This window comes from Hevea brasiliensis, chromosome 1 (assembly GCF_030052815.1).
Source record: "Hevea brasiliensis isolate MT/VB/25A 57/8 chromosome 1, ASM3005281v1, whole genome shotgun sequence".
Lineage (NCBI taxonomy): Eukaryota > Viridiplantae > Streptophyta > Magnoliopsida > Malpighiales > Euphorbiaceae > Hevea > Hevea brasiliensis.
This window is the reverse complement of record NC_079493.1, coordinates 50,808,428-50,813,239: the sequence shown is the minus strand read 5'-3', so window position 1 is coordinate 50,813,239 and position 4,812 is coordinate 50,808,428.

Here is a 4,812-nt window from a genome sequence, read left to right as displayed (position 1 = left end):
CAATAGCTAAATCAAGGGTCTACGTTAAGATTTACTTAAGGACTTTAGGGGAATTTATGGTTAATTTAGGGTGTATGAAGCTTGACTTAAGAGCTCTAATGGAGTTTTGCAATGGTGAGGGAAAGAGAGAATGAGGGCGGCACAAGGTGAGGAAGAAGAAGGCATTTGGTTTTTTTTTTTTCTTTTCTTTTCCTTCTTTTATGTCTTATGAAAGACCAAAAATCAATTTAATTAAATATGTTAACTATTATTTTTATGGCATCATGCATGATGTCATGCATGATGTCATCACCTTTTTAACTTTTTCATTTTTTTTTTAATTTTTCTATTAGTTCTTTAATTTAATTCTCGATTCCAAAATTTTATTTTCTCTGATTTTATTTGACAGTTAGGTCAGGAGTCAGCTCTCGGGGTCAATTGACCAAATTGTCCCTCCCGGTTCAACCCGGTTTGCAATTAATTTAATATTTCTTCCGGCTCTCTGACCTAATTATTTGACTGGCTTAACAGTTCTTTTTTGTCATTTTCTCTTTTCCAATGTGTTCTTAATAGTCCTAAGGATGGCAACGTCACATTTTACAGTTCGAAATTTGAGTTTAAATTGACTTCGCAGTCCTTCCCGAGAAGGTCACCCATCGCTGTGACTTTCGGATCGGCTAACTTCTTATGTTCTGTTTTTCTTATTTATACTTAACTAATTGGCAATTACTAATTATTTGTGTTTATAGGTTATTTAGTTGTCTTAAGTGTGGTTCTAATCCCCTTAATTGTCCGGACCGACACCGGTCACCGGAACAGTGAAATATACCAGGCTATACCAATAGGGGTGTTACATATTTCTTTTATCTCAGCTTTTGAAAATACTAAAAAATTATTGTGCATTTGAGTTGACAATTGTTGAGAAACTTATTATGTTGATTGAATATTGGAGTTTGGGGATTGCACAAAATATTGGAAGTGCTTTTACAGGTTTTTGAAGAACTATTTTATTCAAAATGCAGATGGCACTCTGTCAAAATTTTTGCAGAAATTGTTAATTCTTCAAATGTGTTAGTTGTTTCTCTTCAGTTCAAAAAATTTTTTAACACCTGTAAATAGTGCTTACCACTATAAAAAGAAGTAAGAAAAGTTTTAAAATCCCTTGTAGTATATTTAATGGGTTATCAGTAGACGAAGTTTGGTAATTATTAGGTATACTACGGGATCATGTTATGCCTTACAGAGGGGTAGGGTGTGACATGTTTTAGTGGTATCAGAGCTAGTTTTTAATTTCTGTTTTCACCTATGATTTGAATATTCTTTCTTCATAGTACAACTGCTCAATGTCATTGTTTGATACACACAGTACATTACATTATAAATATGCATTAACGGGAGGAAATCTCCTTGTGTTATTGTTCAGGAGGTCTAAGATCCTCGAATTTACTATGGAAGAGGGTGATCGTTAAGTCAATCAATCTATAGAGGCTGAGGTACAAGTGCAGTAAGGCATAGACCTACAAGTTTGTAGTTTGGACCGAAACCCGAAAACCGAGGGAACTAGGTCATTTGCCTAGGTCAAATTAGTATACCAAAATCCGACAAATTGCAATAAAATGCAACATACTTGAAAATGAATTTGGTAACATTAAAACCTAATTCACCTAGAGTGCATCGAGGGTCAACATCTTAGGTTGACTAAGGAAATAATAGAATTTAATAAATTAATTATTGAACCCTATTGTTAGAAACATTTTAAATAAGTACTGAAACACTTCAAATTGTGTGTTTCAGTTAGCAAAGACTCAGGGAAGGGGAAGGAAACATTGAGTCAGGGCCAAGAGACATTTGTCAGAGGTTTGCGCACAACAGTTATTTCTTTTGAATTTTTCAATTGAAATAAATTATGACTATTTGTATATTATTGTTTTAAATTGTGAAAAATTGTTTGAATGATATTTGATGGATATTTATTGATTGAAAAGCATTGTAAATGATTTGAAACCACAACTATCATGTATATTAATTGAATTTCTCGCTAGCTTGTTTAGTGGGATGAATTGAATTCCCTCTCTGGCTGAAGTGTTGAGGTGTGTTCCTGTTGAGGACGAATAGAATGAGTGCTCATATTATTGCTAGCTAGCTATGTTATTCCTCACTAGCCATCGGATTTTGGGATGAATTGAATTCCTCACTAGCCATCAGCTTTTGGGATGAATTGAACTTTGGCAACATGATTAAGCTGTGTGTGTGTGATTTATTGATATTCATTGTGATATTGTGAAATTGTGAAATGGAGTTTAAATTCTTTATGACATTCACTGTCTTTTGAATTTAACTATGTTTTAAGTATCCACTATTTATGTGACTTATGATTTATGATTTAAAGTTGTATTTTGTTAATGTTGTGCACCATTGAGACATTGGCTCAGCGATAGCTTTTCATTGCTGTCGCAGGTAGACAGACTGACAGGGCAGCAGACTAGGCTGCTAGTGCTTCAGTGAGAGTTCATCGGGTATATTGAGTATACCATATTTTCCATTTTGTATTGTAATGTATGTTCACTGTATGTATATGGTGTTCTTGGTTTTGAGCAGTTGTAAATTAAAATTGTACATTAAAGTTGTAAACTAAATTTGTAAATTATTTTGGTTTATAAATATTATGATATATTTCTTTTATCTCAGCTTTTGAAAATACTGAAAAATTATTGTGCATTTGAGTTGACAATTGTTGAGAAACTTATTGTGTTGATTGAATATTGGAGTTTGGGGATTGAACAAAATATTGGAAGTGCTTTTACAGGTTTTTGAAGAACTGTTTTATTCAAAATACAGATGGCACTCTGCCAAAATTTTTGCAGAAATTATTAATTCTTCAAATGTGTTAGTTGTTTCTCTTCAGTTCAAAATTTTTTTTAACACCTGTAAATAGTGCTCACCACTGTAAAAAGAAGTAAGAAAAGTTTTAAAATCCCTTGTAGTATATTTAATGGGTTATCAGTAGAGAAAGTTTGGTAATTCATTAGGTATACTATAGGATCATGTTATGCCTTACAGAGGGGTAGGGTGTGACATGTTTTAGTGGTATCAGAGCTAGTTTTTAAATTCTGTTTTCACCTATAATTTGAATATTCTTTCTTCATAGTACAACTGCTCAATGTCATTGTTTGATACATATAGTACATTACATTATAAATATGCACTAACAGGAGAAAATCTCCTTGTGTTATTGTTCAGGAGGTCTAAGATCCTCGAATTTACTATGGAAGAGGGTGATCGTTCAGTCGATCAATCTATAGTGGCTGAGGTACAAGGGGATGCCCCAGCCCTACATAATGTCAGTGGATCAGCCGCGCCAATCCCCTCAGTACCGCAGTTTCCTGCTCAGTTCGCTTAGCAGATGGCTACAATGTTCCAACAGATGGCTGGTAATGTGCCTACTCAAGTCCCACTGCAGACACCAGTGGTACAACCACAGTTTTCTACTAGGCAGTATGACAAATTAATGAAATATGGGGCTACTGAGTTCAAGGGGACAGTAGATCCTCTAGAGGCAGAACAATGGTTAGAAAGAATGGATAGGGTGTTCAAGAAGCTGCATTGTACAGAGGAGCTTAGATTTGAATATTCAGTATCTCTGCTACAGGGAGATGCATATGACTGGTGAAAAACCATTCCCCATAGTCTGTTAGAACCTTCAGTGCTAACATGGAATGATTTTCTGTGGCAGTTCAGACAAAAATATCCCTGATGCTTATGTGGACTAGAAGCTGCAAGAGTTCCTAAGTTTGAAACAGGGGAGTAGATCGGTGGCTGAATATGAAAGGGAATTTTCTCGCCTGAGCCATTATGCAGTAAGTCTACTTTCTACCAGTAGGGAGAGATGTAAAAGGTTTGAAATCAGCTTGAAGCCCAATATCAGATTACAAGTGGTCAGATTCAAACATAACAACTTCTCTAAGCTTATTTCTCAAGCACTAGAATTAGAAAGAATTGAATCTGAAGCGGCCCCTGAGAAAAAAAAAATCAGAGAAGACAGAAAAAGAGGGAAAGTCAGTAGAACAGAGTTCAAGTGGTCCTACTGGAAAGAGGAAGAACCATGGGGGACACAACAGAGGTGGTAAAAAGTCCGGTAGAGGAAGATATTCGGGACAGAAACCTCCTCTATCTGGTCAGCAGAGTACCAGAAGTTTCTACCCTCCCTGCTAATGTGAAACTTGTGGAAGAAATCATGGTGGGGTGTGCTACAAGGCCATAGGAGCCTGTTATAACTGTGGAGGCATAGGGCACTTTGCCAAAGAGTGCGCCAGTACTCGCAGAGTTGGACCACCTCCTAATACTGCTGAAGGGTCAGTTCAGAGCCCTGCCACCAGAGGTTCACAACCACCTAGTAGAGGTAGAGGTAGGGGTAGAGATAGTCTAGCGGGAAGCCAAGGCACTGTGAATCAATCAGAGCAAGGCAGTGCTCCAGTCAGAGTTTACGCAATGAGATAGAGAGAAGAGGCCAAGACATCTGATGTTGTGGCTGGTACCTTCTCAACTTTTAATCAAGATGTGTTTGTGTTATTTGATCCGGGTTTTACCCATTCCTATGTGAGTGCTAGCATCATTGATTGCATTGCTGTTCCATGTACAAAAATGGACTTTGAGGTGCTAGTAACAAGTCAGCTAGGACAAGAGGTCAAGGTTAATAAAATGTATAGGGATTGTCCTTTGGTGATCCAATGACATGCTTTTCTGTCTAATCTCATTGAAATACCCTTCAGAGATTATGATATCATCTTGGGTATGGATTGGTTAGCCAGGCATCACGCCATGATTGATTGTAGA